Consider the following 17,653-nt stretch of genomic DNA (forward strand, 5'->3'; position numbering starts at 1 on the left):
TGTGCCTGTAATCCCAGCTACTCGGGAGGCTGAGGAAAGAGAATTGCTCAACCCTGGGAGACAGAGGATGGTACTCCTGCCTTCCCCTTTTGTTTCTGCCTGTCTTCGGGGGTATCTCTTCTTTCTGGCACTCAATGCTTCCTGTGGGTTAAGGTAAGAACAGATCTCCTTTCAAGGGACTCAGGATGGTTGGGGAAGCTTGTTGTTCACCTTGATGTCACTATTTCCAGTGTAGAAGCTGTAAGATGGGGAAAAATTTTCTACATGCTTGGTACCATGCAGAATGAGGGGTGGGGCATTGTGTATGTGGAAGTCTGATTCTCTTACCATCTGCTCAGAGATTTTTCACTTTTCTGTGGCCCTAACAACTGTTTCATATTCATATTTGAGTTCTGGGATATTGCTGGCGATAATCTGAGCACTGTCTATTTGTTTTTGTTTTTCTTTTGGGGGAAGTGAAGCCAGCTTGCTTCTATGCCTCCATTTTGGAACCAGATGTCCCATATCAAATATCTTTTTCCATTCACTGATTTGGAAACTAAATATCAGTGATATGACCCCTCTCTTCATCTTCATTATTAGTGTCTGAGCTTATGTCCCTGTTATCTATTACCTGAAAATTTATAATATACTTCAGCCTAGTCCACATGAAATTCATCCATAAAGCATATACAAGTGCCATGACCCCCTGACTTCAGCAATTCCTGAATTTTGTTTTGTTCCAATTTGTTGGTTAGTTTGTTTTTTAGACAATCAAATATGTGTTTAAATTTCTGAAAATACACTTAGTTGTTGTTGGAGAGCAAGCCATCTTCCCTCTCTCAGTACAAGTAGTTTATTTGAGCAATACTGCAGAATTAGCTGTGAGGTTCTAATTCAAGCTTGGAAAATGTGAGCCTGTCATCCCACATTACACATGGATTGATTCAAGAGTATGAAGGGAACCCAAGTTTATGTAATGAGAGAAAATTGTTGGACTTTGTATACATGACCAAGAAGCAGATAAAGAAGCACATAATCCTTACTTCTTACCTTTGAGATATATAAGCCTGTATTTTCTACTACAATTTTTGCACACCTCAATGAGCAAACGTGTATGTCTGAGAAGAATCAATCCACTTGGTCAGGACCAAGATCATTAGGACTTTCTAGTTACTGTATCCAAGCCTCTCTTTATTCTTGTGGATTCCTTAAATGTATTCTGTCATTCATGCCCCTATATTTCTATGTACTATTTCTTTGGCCTCAGATACTAGATTCCTCACTTAATACACACACGTATGCATGCACATGCAGACACACGAAAATGAACTCCCACATTCACATACAACCTTCAATAACATTGCTCTGCTCTACTTCATTTCTATCTGCGCTTGTCCCTTTATTAGCGTAGTGTTTAAAGATTTGCTGTTGTTTCTGATTCTCAAACTGGTCCATTACTACTTCGAGGGTAGGAAGTGGTATAATATTTATCTTTTGCCCTAAGAGTTTGACTTTAAGGTAGGCATTTATTAAATTCTTTTAAATTGACTTCTATAAATTATGTATTCATGGAAGAAAAATTTTATGAATGTATTTTGCAAGTGTATTTTAATACAATGATAGAATTTTCAATGGAATTTGAATGTTTTATTCTTTGATTTCAGAAAACTGGGAAAAAGAAAGAATAAAATTACTCTTGCAAAATAGTTCACCTAAAGGAAAACAACAGCTAATATTAATGGAGCATTTGCTATGTAATGTGCTCTATGTTACAAGCTTTTCATTTAATTTTAAAAGCAAACTTATGGATATAATATTAAATATTAGAAAACAGAAAAAACATTGAGTTTTGGAAAAGTGAATTAAATAGACATCACATTGTTAATTAAAAGCACAAGTGATGTTGGAACTCAGGCAGCCTAATTCTAACATTTAGATATTGAAAAATTGTACTACAGTGTATGAGTTAAGTACATATTATTAAGCTTTTAATAGAATATTGTTGAGACTTTTTTATTAATGAATTTATCATAATTACTAGGGTTAATTAAACACCATTTTACAAAAATTTCCAGTAATATTTTATGCCAAATCAGTTATCAAATCTCTTTTTGCCTAAAAGGCACTGTAATTAATAGCAGTGCCTATTGAACCACTCTACCACCAAACATGTTTTGAACCTCCATTCAGCCTTTTTCTAGATAAAAAATCATGTTTCTGTGTTAGTTTCCTCATCTGTTAAAATGAGTAACTGACAACAAATAATTATGGAAGAGTCAATTAAATTAGGGTTTTTACATATATAAACTAAGTCAAATTAAAGGTATTCAGTGAAGTTTATTTTTTTAAGCAGTAAAAATAACACAAATAATGAAATATTAAAATTTGGTGGAAAATTGATGCATCTGTCTTAAAGATATGATTACTTAGTAACATTCAAACAAATAATTATTGTCTTTAGAATTTCAGATTTGTGTATATACTTAAAGGTGGTACATTGCTCCCTACACTGGTCAAGTGTCCTAAGAATGAATCTTATGAAACTATGCTTACCTATTAGCCTATTAGTGGCCAACAAATTACAACAAATTTTAGCCAGGTACTTATCTATTAGTTTTACCTTTTACTGAATATAAAAAATACACATATTTGGAACATTAAAAAAACTAAAGAAAGCTCTTAGGTTCTTTGATGGGGGAGAGATAGAGGGTAACAGTGATATGAGAATTGAAGGCAATAGTATAAAAATTACAAAAGTGAAGCACAAGTTTGTAGAAATTTGGAAATATGCAGGAAATAATAAATTGAACATGAGATGAAACAGAAAATCATGCAAAGAATATCAAATGCACCAAACATTTTTAAGAGAGGTAGAGATTGATGTCTGATGTACGAAGTGTTCTTTCAACTGGAATTAAGGGACATCTTGGATAGACCTCAAGGGCATTGATTATTTCTTACTCATCTTTGAATCCTCAACACTTTACCATCTTCTTACACATAATTGACCTTCATAACTGTGTGATTGATGAAAGAGTAAGCCCAACCATTATGTAGAAAAGCAACAGAATTCAGTGGAATTAAACTAATTGTTTCTCTATTAAACTGTCATTTAAATACCTTTATCAAAACAATCATAATTTTAGGATAAGTAATGTTGATGATTTTAGAATTTCTCTTAAAATTTGAGCCTGCCATATGCCAGATATGGTAACTGTTAAAAGATTCACTTTTGATGTTAGACAAAGAATAAAAATAATAACCATAGTTTTAAAATCACAGCTTTAAAAAGTTCAACTGTTTATTTTACATCCTTATCATTATTTTTAGCATATTTAAATTTAAAAAATTTCTGTGTTAAACATATCAAAACACACTCATTTATTCATTCACTTCTATCTGTTTACACTCTTTTTTCTTATACTTTACAATATTTGACTACTGGAGTGATTATAAATACAAGCAGACATCGTAGTGTTTTTCCTTTGTAATTCAAGCAGCTAAATACTTAATTATGCATTTCAATGGAATTGAGCATGAAGGTAAAGCCAAAAAGAAATAGGAATAAATCTGTATTATTAACTAACCAAAGAGCAAAAGGATCAGACCCTACCAAATCATACTCTGTACAGTAAATTAACTCTAAGTCAGTAAAACTTTTTCAAATGGAAAGGGTAATGATAAATTGTTTTAAGCACATACATGAGTGCATGGACTTCTAATAAAATATTCTGACCCAGTAATGTTTAAAAACCTGCTGATCTCAACTGAGCAGAAAGATGACCAAATTAAAAAATCATTCATAAAGTGATTGAGTCTCATTTCTGTCAGACTCATGGTAGAAAAACTTTACCAGCTCTCCCATATATTAGAAGAATTACTTGTTTTATGTAGTTGCTCATAGAGCAAATACAGTAAATCAAAAAGCATCAGAAATACTTAAAAATGCCTAATTACAGAGCATTTTTAATTTAGAAGGGAGACTTGCTTTCTGAACCTATATGACACAATAATAAATTGAAAGTAATAAATTACTTTTTGGATTTATGAATTGAGAAACATAAGACAATATAAAATTTAGACAACCTTATATAATTAAGAACTAATTTTAAATTACATTTGAACATTAGACTTAAAACTTTGATTTATATTAAATAAGAAATGAAGGAATAAAATCAATTATTCTGGCCTTCATGGATTCTAAATAACTCCAAGTGAAAATTAATATTTGAGGTGAGTTTGAAGGGGGTCTCGTCTTTTACAAATTGCATAGTACTGACCAGGAAAGTGATAGCACTTACAACACTGCTAGTTTTTCAATTAACCATAATAACGGTCAGACAAAACTATAGGAGTGAGCCTTTATTCAACTTTCTTAATATTTTGTGGTCTTCTATTACAGTAATATATCATCTAAAGCTCTAATTTTCATGTCGATTTATGCTATTTACAGATCTTAATAGACTCGTAGCTCTACAAGGTAGATTGTTTGAAATACATCTCAAGAGCTAGCAATCAAAGTAAGTAAAATTGAAGTGTTCAGGTTCAAGTTGAATGGCAGGTTCTTTGTTTTCTTCAACTTCTTGTGCAATTGTCCTTTTCTTTTCCTTTTTTTTAGAGAGAGAAAATATACAGACCTCTATAATTTAGTTTCTGTGAAGATAAGCCAAGCTGCCACAGCCTACTGGCTCCTTCCCTCAAAATCAATGCTGAAGAGAATCTAGAAGCAAGAGGAAAAATAAACCTGAATTCTAGTAACTCAGGCAGCATCCAAAAACTTAACAAATCTCTGAGAAGATTAAAGAATGTTTTTAATTAATATCTGTGTGGAAATTGAGTTGCCACAGCCCAAAGAAGAGAAATTTTGTAGTAAGATGTAAGAGGGTAGATTGGAGAAAAACTTTCAAAAATGTTTCTCTTGCTTCTCCCCCATACCCTTCTGACAAGCATTGCTTGTTTGCTCTGGGTAGTAGCAGTGTAGCATGAAACCTGTGCTTGGATGATAAATTGAAGACAGGATTTAATGACCAGCGGCCCTCAGGCATTCACTGCCATTACTCCTTATGTAAGGCTGCAAGGCTGTTCGAATACTTATCGTGGAGGCAGCCTCCTTTCATTACTGCTTCTTCTCAGTGGTTTGTAGGTTATACCAAGCCTAGGATGTTGTCCTTATCCAAGTGATTCATGATGGCCTCCCTCCTTATAAACATCCTCAACAGAAGGAGAAGAAACATTCATCTTCTACTTTTAGAACACATAAGAGATATTACATCCCCCAGAATTTACCTTTCATCTCATTGGACAGAATTCAGTTATGTAGTATACATGGCCACATGTGTTTGCAGGAGAAGCAAGGAAATATAATGTGTGCACACACAGAGACGGGCATACCCGCATATATTTATCCACATACATAAAAATATTTTTTCTGGGTGAACATATGCCCCACAAAAATTAAGGTCTTAATTACTGAAGAAAAGTTGAACATGTTTCCTGGGTTTCAACTAAAAGATTCTTCCATAATCCAATCCATTCCCTTTCCAAGTAGTCCTGCACACTCATCTCATCTTTTTGAAGAATATCAACTCTCCCACTTTCTATATGAAACAGCACATATCCTATTTCATTTGCTGCATCTACCTTAAAGTTCAGAATCTTTGGACTATGTGTGAAATTCTTCAGGTTATTTCCTTGCAGTGTATCACATACACAATTGTATATTAGTTAGCATAGTAAAATTTTATTTAGAAATAGAAGGAATAAATATTTTATGGCCACTGGTCAACAGCAAACTCCAAATCTCATGGAAAAGCAGAGACTTTCTTGCCAAGAAGGAAACTATATATCTTGATTGGCTCACCTGGCTGTAATAAGTTTCATTTTCTGAGAGATTCTTCTTATACCTTTCCTTCCGTGGCTACATGCCCTCCAGCATTGGAGAGCAGGCGTTTTGGATTCTGAAAGGCGTTCACAGCCTGATTGTAGCTAATAGTAGTTTAGCAGCTTGAAATTGGAAAATGCTACATATCAGGACTGAAGAATGTGTTAATAACACAGATTAAGCTCAAAACTGTCTTAACTTTAATCATTACATTGTACATGGCACAAAAGATTTAAAGAGATGTCTTTCCAATATTTGAAAATTATAATATGTTTTAGCAAATTAATCACACACGTGGTCAATGAACAAGTGAATGCCTAACATATGGCTTTGTAATTTCTTTTTTCTCTTACTTGTTAATGCAAAGAAAATATCAACCATATTTAAGGTTCATCACTACCCTTGTTCATCTGGTGTAACCATAGGCTGTCTATTGAAGGATAGACATGCTACCCCAAAATATGCCGCTCTGGCACACTGAGTATTTTCAGTTAAAGGCACTTAAAAACAGCAGATGCAAGATAAATATTCTGACCTCCCTTCTGTTTTCAAAAAGCAGGAAATAAAATTCCAATAGGAAAGATGATGTTTTCTTTATTCCAGGACTGTAAATTCTTATCATCTAGGATGGGAAGTTGAGGCTAGAAAAATCTGTAAAAACAAACTTTATCAAACTAATCCTTATCTTCCTAGTAACTTCTCCACCCAATTAATTACTGTATACCATAGCCCTAGTTCCCTTACCTTGCAACATTTTCACATTTACTTTCTTTTGGTCTAATTCAGTATACAAGTGTTTAACTCTGTGTCATTGGGTTTTAATTTCATTATGAAGTTTTGATTGAGCATAAAACTTGTATTAAATAAACTATATACTTTTTTTCTATTGATCTGTCTTTTCTCAATGTAACTGTCATGTCCAACCGAAAAACTCTAGAAAGTAGAGGTAAAATTTTGTCTCACCTACACTACAGATATGAGCATTTGACTGAAATCAATAATGGCATTCTATAAGAATCAATTGACTATTTGAAATTATCAATAAAGTATAATTTATATTCTATTATTATTTGTGAAGTATTTGCTTTATCATTAACACCTTGCATTAATGTTGTACACTTGTTATAATATATGAATCAATATTAATGTACTACCAACTGAGGTCCATAGATTACATTCAGGTTTACTCTTTGTGTTGCACATTCTATAGATTTTGAAAAATGTAAAATTCATGATCAATATACTTTAAATATAGAATTTAATCAAAATAGACAAAAATGTTAATGTGACTAAACTACACATTTGTTTCTAGGTTTATGTTGTATGGTTTCTCTCCCTACTAGAATATTAGCCCATTAGGAGTCCTTAGACTATTTTGTTTGCTATTACATTTGCAATGCCTAGGGCAGTTTCTTGCATGGAGTAGATGTTCAATAAATATATGTTGAATATACAAGTCTGAATTTGAAAAGAGGCATTAAATATTTTTAAGACAGAGTTCATATTTTCTAGTACAAAACAAAATAAGGGACTGGAGCAAACAATTTTAAACTATATTTGAAAATCTCAAAAATGTTGTAATGATAAAGAGAGAAAGAGGTGAAGAAATTAATTATAAAATGTATAATTTTTTATTCCCAAAATAGAACATACATAACATCTCATTAGCTACCATATCCAGTGAAGTGTTTACAAATAGGTCACATTTTCAACTAAAATATAAATACTAATCACGATTGGTGTTCTTCATGTAAAATAGTAAATACAAAGGAGGAGCCATAAATAAATAATGGAAAACATAGTTTGTGGGGTACAGCAAAATTAATTATTTAGCACAGATAGCATATATATTTAATAATAATTTGTTAGCGAGTGAAAGAAACCACTATAAGAATTGAAAAAGTCATGAACATCCAATAGGTGTAAAAATACAATGAAACTGGCTTCAGGAAGTTCGCATATCAAGCTTTTGGAAAAAAAGAAATGGTACTCTCACATATTCTAAAATCTGAAAAGAGTTAAAGTAGTTACAAAGGTGTGGGGCCGACTTTAAGAAAAGGAGCAAGGGATAATACAGTGCCCATTTATAGAGATAGGGAAAAAGAAAGACAGAGATACAGACAGGGAGAACTATGTGGAAGGGATCACTTGGCAAGAACTCTCTCCTTCATAAGATTAACACAACCAATGCAGAGAGATATGGCAGAATAGGAGAGAGTTGGGGGACTAAATACCTCTAACTCTCTCTTTTCCCACTCTCTATATCCCCTGTCAGCATCTCTTTTTGTTAAAATCTCATCATAAAATTGAAAGTAATCAATCCATTGATGTGGCCAATAAAAATCCACCTTTCAGTCATAGAATAGGATGCAGAAAGTAGAGAATAACATTCATAACGTAAGGTGTCACTTCAGTTTATCTTTGCAAATTTGCTTAGGTCTGAAAAATGAGTATGAGTTGACTTTGGCTTCTGCCAACCAGACATGATTAAGTATCACCTAACCAGAATATCCATATGTTATATTTTTAGTGACCTCTTGTTCAATTAGTCATTGACATTAATAATGTCCAGGGCCAAATACCCATAAAACCGCAGCTGTGATCAATCACAGTTAAATTGATTATTTTGCTATAGCAATATAATTGGAGGAGTCAAGAGATGTCTCTGTAAGGAGAGGATATTATAAGGTGTGAGCCAATAATAAATGACATAGGCGAGCACTCAAGGAAGCAAGGGTCTATTCCAGATTAGGCACTAGTAGGAAAGAAAGAGATTTGATGTGTGTGTGCGTGTGTGTGATGTGTGTGTGGGATGTATGTATAAGTGTATGTATGTATGTTTACACATCTATCTATATCTATCTATCTATTATATATGCCTCCAGTGAAAGACAATTATTTGGGGTTTGTCTTTGCATAGTGATGCCCTTGTATTTGGCTATTTTCAGACATCACTTAACAATGATTATGGAGTGTTCTTGTTGGGGTCTTGTTCCATCCTTGTTCCATCAAGTCTGTAAAGAGTCCTCGTATGATGTTTATATTTTGTGAAATTGCTCATGTCCAGTAGGAAAGACTCAATGCTAGCTGTTTTTCTTCTGTTGTCAACTGGATCCTACAAGGGACATTTTTCTTCCTCTCTAAGCCACTTTTTTTGGCTAACGGCATCTGATATCAGGCTGCATTTAAGACACAGGATTTTAATTTGTTGAGGCCAGATTCACATGGTTTTTAAGATTCTGTTGATGAGAAAGTTGTTGTCTATAGTTGAACAAGACTGTTTCACTCCTGTTCCTTTTGTAGCATGTTGAGTTATTGAATTATCTAATGTGACAATGGCTTCACATTATTATCACTACTCTAAATAGGAAACATTGGCCAGCTACAATGCATACAGTTACAAAAATGAAAAGTTGATTTGTTCCTGTAAAGAGCTATGAAGCTAGGGCCTAGAAAACAAATCCCAATTATTAACATATGTTCTAATATCTAGCTAGGTTATTTTTTAGATTCAATTGTTCTTTAATTTTAGAGAAGTCACACATTTATATAAGTGCAGTAGGAATTTTATATAGCACAAATTCCTTCTTTTTTTCTTTCTTTTTTTTTTTTTTTTTTTTGAGACAGAGTTTTGCCCTGTTGCCCAGGCTGGAGTGCAGTGGTGCAATCTCTGCTCACTGCCACCTCTGCCTCCTGGGTTCAAAAGATTCTCTTGTCTCAGCCTCCTGAGTAGCTGGGATTAAAGGTGCCCACCACCACACCCGGCTAATTTTTGTATTTTTAGTAGATACTGGCCAGGCTGTTCTCAAACTCCTGACCTCGAGATCCACCTGCCTTGGCCTCCCAAAGTGCTGGGAGTACAGGTGTGAGCCACCACACCCTGCCAAATTCTTTCTTTGTTAATGAAGAGGAATCAAGGGATAGCTGTTGGCTTATGAAACCAGTTAATCAGTATAAACTAATTTTGAGAATCTCTAAAACATAATACTGTAATTGATTTCCCAGGTTCAGAAATCAAATTCAAAAAAAAAACTTTTTCCAGTTTTATTATTGTATCATTGAAAATGTGGCTTACACATTATGTATGAAGAGGGAGTCAGTTATTCTTCCTGGGAGCTCTCCTGAATAGGTAGGTATGCTTGCCTTACTTTTGAGTATCTTTTTAAGAAAAATACATGACAGTAGTTTTAGATATATGAAAGCCTCTAACAATCGCCTGAAATATTATACACAGGACAGATGAGTATGCCATAAGCTAAGCAAGCTTGGCTTCCACGTGAGATGTTGTGCCCTAGTGGGCACAGAAAAGATTGGGAGTATAAGTATTATTTATTACTAGAAAAGCAAGCCAATTACTAGGATCTTAATGCAGGCAAATTTTCTGAGTAAAAAATAAATAGTAACTACAGGTTAAAAGTTATCTTAAGAGAATAAACTGGCTACAGTAAAAATGATAACTGCATATTTATTTTCACTGGTGAGCTGTTTTCTGTTGACCACTCTAGTATTACTTTAGTGAAAGTATTTTTGTGACTAAGAGTAGAGGGAAAAGCCAATTTTTACAAGATTAATTGTTGAGGTTACTAATGACAGGACAATTTATATATCAGAGGGAACCTGTGGAAGCAAATACAATATGCCTTTTAAGTGGTGAAAGGGATAGCTATTAAATTTATGTCTTTAGAATTACATGGCATATGACAAATTTGGCCGTTAATTAGATTTAGATTAGAAACTATAATTTGAGAAAAACATGAGAGTTTTGCATTTCCTTAGGTGATAGAAGGTGGTACGAGGTGAAGAACAATATGGTGAAGATATTCAAAAACAACTGAGAGAGAGCAGGTGGTCACAGAGCTAACAAAATATCACAAGAATTATAATAAGTAGTAAATCAAAGGGAAATAAATAAGTTGACATATCAGAAAATTAATCATGTTTTATCATTTTGGGTGGAAGCTGTCTGCTTCATCCCATCATCTGCTTGACCTGAGAATGCTGAGTCATGTTAGACTTGAGAATGTTAAGTCATCTCTCATCTTCTGAGTTTTGTCTGCTTCTAGAGGCTTTCTACAAATTTTCGACCTATAATATAGTCCAGAAGAAATGATGATTTTTAAAAATAGTAATACATAAGCCTAAGGATTAATATGTTGCAATTTTACAGTTATACTAGTTATTAACAGTTACAAGGCCAAACCCATAGAAGCTTGAGAAAGGTTTCTTTCTCAGTGCCTCTTTCAAGAGATAAGCTTCCATGTTTCAGGACACTCAGAGACTTCTTAGGTGGATAATTTGGAAGGGATGGTATTACCTGCTGGTAACGAGACTGAGTGTCTCTTTCGGTAGTTAGTCACATCATCTTACAACTGGAAAAGAACATGAATCAGAGTTGAAATTTCAAATGCATGGTTTGCTTTCTCAGTAACTGATAAATGGCTAGCTTTTGGTTGATAGAAGAAATGTACCAGCAATTCTAAACAATGCCTGTGATAAAATATCCCTCCCAGAAAAAGAAAAAACAAAACATACTTTTTTTTTTTTTGGTTTTAAATTCTAAACAATTGCTCTTGTTTTGCAGAAAGTATATGCAGTCTTCCTTTGCTTACTGTAAGAGAGTTGATTCCAGGACCTCTTATGTAAAGCAAAATCAATAGATGCTCAAATCCCTGATATAAAATGACATGTTATGTGTATATAATCTATGCACATCCTCCCATATACTTTAAATCATATCTGGATTACTTATAATACCTAACACAATGTAAATGTTATGTAAATAGTTATGCTGTATTTTTTATTTTTCCCTTTAAATTGTGTTTTTATTTTTTACTTTGTGTGTGTGTGTTTGTTTTTGTTTTAATTTTTGATCCACTCTTGGTGGAATCCATAGATGTGGAATCCATGGATACGATGGGCCAACTGTATGTATATGTCTATACACAAATGTGTGTGTTTACATTCACATATTGTGTATTTAAAATACATATAATAAACATGAAAGGTTCAAATTAGTTTATTTTAGTACTTATCCATTAATCAGATATGGAAGTTAATTTAAAGAATTACAATACATGTGGTACTACATGTGTCTGTTTTATATAGTACATGCAAAATTAACAATGGTATATCACATTCACTCTTTTGTGGAGTTCAGTCTTTTGACGTGTTTCTTTATGCATGGCTTATTTTTTTATTTTTGGAGAGAAAAAGTATTATTTTCAGGCTCATGTCATCAATGAAAAATGCTACAGAATATAAGATACCAGTGAAAATATTTTGCTGGAAAAGATGTAGTGCTCAGTATAAAGCTGTGTTCACAATAATACATTCTGAAAACCTCAACTTTTAAAGTACTGTGAATCTATTTTAAAATGCAGAAAACAAGGAAGGGTTCCAATTTTGATATCTTATACATCTGATACATGAGGGTTTTTTTATTTGTTTCTTGAGTAGAGTTTCAAGAATAGAAAACTTGATTAGGCTATATGAAAAGGATGTGACCTCAGAAAAGTTTGGTGCTTGGTATCTACAATGCTTAGCCAGTTTTAAATATCTGCAAAGCTGCTTTTTTGGTAATTAATTCAAGAAATTTTGGGATAGATTATAATCTCTTTGGATTACATACCTTCTTGGAATATACCCTATTCTAAATAATGCATTTTTTTCCTGGCAGAATTTCAATTTCTCTTTGAATATTATTGCTGTTTCCTAGGAAGTGTATTTAACAAAAAGAGTCAGTTAGAGAACGTTGTTGTTTTGTAAATAGCAATATGTCATTTATGTCTTGTATTAAGTAAGAGTCACAAGAGAATGTTAAATTCTTAGGTGTTGGTTGGTGATGTATTAGAATACAAGAAAGTTTCAGTAAACCCTAACGGCGTGTCAGTCCAGGGATATTGTTTATTCCTCCATGTGAAGACAAATATTGATTGTGTGGATCTAAGTGAAAACTAAGGAAGAACAAGTCTACCAGTCAACCAAAAATGGGTGACCCCAGGAGCTACTGAAGACAGAATGGTATTTGAGTTAGTACCCATAAAAAGTAAAGGATCACAAACTTGTTTATAGCTCATAAACCCATGAAACTTTTTTTTTGGCCTTTCAACCACTTACTGACTTTTATTATTATAAGTATTTTTTTTATTATACTTTAACTTCTAGGGTACATGTACACAACGTGCAGGTCTGTTACATATGTATGTGTGTGCCATTTTGGTGTGCTGCACCCATTAACTCATCATTTACATTAGGTATATCTCCTAATGCTATCCCTCCCCCCTGCTCCCACCCCACAACAGGCCCTGGTGTGTGATGTTCCCCTTCCTGTGTCCAAGTGTTCTCATTGTTCAATTCCCACCTATGAGTGAGAACATGTGGTGTTTGGTTTTTTTGTCCTTGCGATAGTTTGCCGTGAATGATGGTTTCCAGCTTCATCCATGTCCCTACAAAGGACATGAACTCATCCTTTTTTATGGCTGCATAGTATTCCATGGTGTATATGTGCCACATTTTCTTAATCCAGTCTATCATTGTTGGACATTTGCATTGGTTCCAAGTCTTTGCTATTGTGAATAGTGTTGTAATAAATATATGTGTTCATGTGTCTTTATGGCAGCATGATTTATAATCCTTTGGGTATATACCCAGTGATAGGATGACTGTGTCAAATGGTATTTCTAGTTCTAGATCCTTGAGGAACGGCTACACTGTCTTCTACAATGGTTGAACTAGTTTACAGTCCCACCAACAGCGTAAAGTGTTCCTATTACTCCACATTCTCTCCAGCACCTGTTGTTTCCTGACTTTTTAATGATCGCCATTGTAACTGGTGTGAGATGGTATCTCATTGTGGTTTTGATATGCATTTCTCTGATGGCCAGTGGTGATGAGCATTTTTTCATGTGTCTGTTGGCTGCATAAATGTCTTCTTTTGAGAAGTGTCTGTTTATATCCCTTGCCCACTTTTTGATGGGGTTGTTTTTTTCTTGTAAGTTTGTTGGAGTTCATTGTAGATTCTGTATATTAGCCCTTTGTCAGATAATTACATTGCAAAAATTTTCTCCCATTCTGTAGGTTGCCTTTTCATTCTGATGGTAGTTTCTTTTGCTGTGCAGAAGCTCTTTTTTTAGCAGTCGACAACATGAGAGTTAAAGACCTAATGAGTTGAATTACAAGTCACTTTTGTATGAAATATTCCACAATAGGCTTCAGTCCTTTTTAGGTTTTGGGTGCAATTGATATACTAATGATCCATGAATGAAAGAGTCCCCACGGATTTGTGGAAAGTGTATGTGTGAAGAGCTTTTGACTTCACCATCAAATTTTTATAGTTTTATCCTATTAAAATTTTTTGGAGTGGTATTACAAAGAAGGAACATATATTTGCTAGTAAGAGGGTCAAGAGTCCCAGTTACAGATTTTTTTAAGGGGAGAATTTGAGAGGTAATTTAAATCTAAATCTCTTTAGATTTACTTCTTGAAGGAATCTTATGACTCATAGTAAGTGATACAAAGAATGGTAGGATTATAGTCCTAATTTATGTTCAGTTGTGAGTCTTTTATCTTAGTTGTTTTAAGAAAATCATTGGACACTGGGCACACAGTCCTGCTTGAAATGCATTCATATCCCCTTAGGAAAGGGCTTCTATTGCTTTTTAAGGATGTGACAATTAATTTTCCATGGTCTCTTTATATTCATGACATTAGTAAGTGTTTCTGTAGAAATGATTTTGTTGTTTATGTTTTTGTTTCCCCTTAAGGGAGGGGCATATCCATTAAGCTGCTTTATTCATAAGGCTATACTTTCATTTTAAACTATATTTTTTAAAACATATTTCCTTTCTAATGTCTCTTAATATTGTGCAGCCAAATACTAAAATTCATGCAGTGAAACAATCTGCCAGCCTATCTTTTGTTTACGTACTAGAATTGCAATTTCTGGTTTGAAACCATTGATGCAGTATTAGAAAAAGCCATGAAGACATCTGGATTACAGGCTATCCCTAAAGATTGTCTCAGGATTATTATTAATGCCAGGGATTTTCCCTTTTGTCACTTGTAAGAATGAGTTAATGTTCAATTTAATTTCAGCAGGAAAAACACGCAGTTTTTAAAACTTGTTCTATCTAACATGCTCTGAAATATACTAATTCAGTAAAGTTTACTTCATTTTCTTCAAATGATATAGACGTATTCCCCCCAAAATTCATGTGTTGGAAAAGTGATCCCCAATGCAACAGTGTGGTAGGTGGGGACTAATGGCACAAAGTGAAATGGTACCTGCACTATTAAGCAACTAGAAATAGAGGATTTAATTTTTTTAAACCTTTAGCACCATAAAGTACGCAGACAATTTTAGTAATAAATGCTTATATACCTTTCAGACTGTCTAAAAAAGAGACTAAAAATAGATTAAAAATGTAGAGGCATGTAATGTGCATACACTTCCCTTCTCCAGAGAATAATTATGTTAGTAAGTTCCTCCATTAGCAATTTTACAGGCAATATTTTTTGGTTGTGATACAATTATACTAGAAGTTAGTATTATTTTAACAGTCAGAAAACATATTTCTGTGAAAAATTGGAAAAATTTTCTTAACTAACCATTTCAGCAAAGAGCAGAAACAAATTGTAAATTATGCTATGGTAATTAGAAAATATAAAAGAGAAAATCAGTACTAAAATTTTAAATTATCTATAAAGTAATGAAATAAAAAACATTTCATTAGAAAATATTGATATAAAAGATAGTGCTAAGACTGTTACTAGAGAAAAAAACAAATATTTAAATGTCTTCAATGATTTTAATAAACAATCAGAACAATCACTAGTAAGAGACAACAACCACACATTAAGTATTATTTTTTGGTAAAATTTAAACTAATGAATTTGGAAATAGTCAGCAATAACAAATGTCATTCACTCAGCAAATGTTCCTAGATTGCCTACTGCATGTCAGGAACTTTTCCAGGCCTTGAGAAACGGTTTTGAATCAGAGATAAATTTTGACTTCTTGTTTACATTCTAGTGGAGAGGAGCAAGCAATTATGGAAAGTAAATATAAAAGATAATGCAGGAATGTAGACTTGCAATTAGAAAAAAAAGATGGTCAGTGAATATCTCAAGTATATCACCAAAAGTAAAATACATTGGGATAAAATCTGACTATTTGAAAAAAGTCATGTAACTATCTGGAGAAATTGCATTCCACCATAAAAAATGTTTTAAAGAATAGCAAATATCAAGGTAATTCATTAAAAAGACTTTTAAAATGTTCATGTCCTTTCATTAAAAGATTAAAATTTGAAAAACATGAGAAGATAAAATATATCACTATTAGGAAAAAGAAAAACTATATAATCTCTCATTATGAAAATACTAAAATGATTGTAAGAAGTCAAATGATATTAATACTCTATGCATACATATAACATTAAATTCAAAGTAGATGCATGATTTCTTAGAACAGTATAAATAACCTACAGTGATATAATAAAAATAGAATCTAAATGGAACAATAAACAGAAGATATTGTAAAGTTAGTTTTCCCAATATTTTAAAAAGGCAAGAAGATGAGACGTTTAATACTTGTTTTTCCGAATTTGAAAGTAAAAACTTATAAAACAAGTATTTTAAAGAAGTTATTTAAAAATTGATTTGGTTGCACCTCAATAAAAATTAAATATTTTATGAAGCTTGAGTAAATATAAACACCGTGAAACTGACATGGGAAAAAATAAACATATCAGTCAGGCAAATAAAAACACTAGAAAGATGAGATGATACTATCATTTTTTTTTTTTTTTTGGTCAGCATGTAGCGAAATTTAAAATGTACATCATCCTTTGTACCTCTAGGAATTTATTTCACTTATATCTTTCTCCAGTGGTATAAATACAGAATATTCACTGAAGCATCCAAAAAAAGATAAAAATACCAGCATTTGCTACAAAGACTTACATGAAAAGTTCATCTAAATGAAGATCTGTGAAAAATATACAACTTAAACGTAGAAATATTTATAAAATCTATTCTTAGTGAGTACAGATTACGCATAAAAGTTATGGAAACTAAATTAAATAGAAAAGAATTATATGTATGCATAAATTAACTATTAAAGTGCATTAAAATTCTGAAAGATTACACAAAATTTAGGGCATATCTTAGTGGAGGTGGAAGGTAAAAAACTTTCAAGTTCAATCTTTAAATTTTTCTACAAAGTTTTTAAAAATTGTTAAATGAGAATTAATTACATGATTAAAAAGGCAATTAAAAATAAAATTAAAAAGCTATAGGCTAATGCAAATAACTAAAGGACAAAAATGTTTTGGAACAGCTTGCTTAATTCAATCTAGTAAAAAAAAATCTTCTTATGCAAATTCTGTGTTTTAAACATCTTTTTGATAAAGGAAATTGATGTATATAAAAGATAGTGGCATGAATCTTCCAACTTAAGTTAAATTTGATAAGAAAGCTCATTACTGTCTAAATGAGCAATATGAGAAATTAAATGCTGCGCATGGCTCAGGAATAACTGCTTAGCATATGCTACCATTGCATAATAAAAATCATTTGTGCAGTAACACATGAAAGTGTTTCTAAGCCATTATGATAATATTTGACTTTCAGAGTTTGTTGAAATATTTGGTTCTTATTTGTCTGTTGCATTCGCAAATGATTTTATTTTTATTTGATGTGAAAATATTATTATTAATGCAACAGTGGATTTTTAAAGGATATTTTAATGCCCGTGCAAGAGTGAGCATGTTAAAATTGATCATTATCAGA

This window comes from Pongo abelii, chromosome 3 (genome assembly GCF_028885655.2).
Source record: "Pongo abelii isolate AG06213 chromosome 3, NHGRI_mPonAbe1-v2.0_pri, whole genome shotgun sequence".
NCBI lineage: Eukaryota > Metazoa > Chordata > Mammalia > Primates > Hominidae > Pongo > Pongo abelii.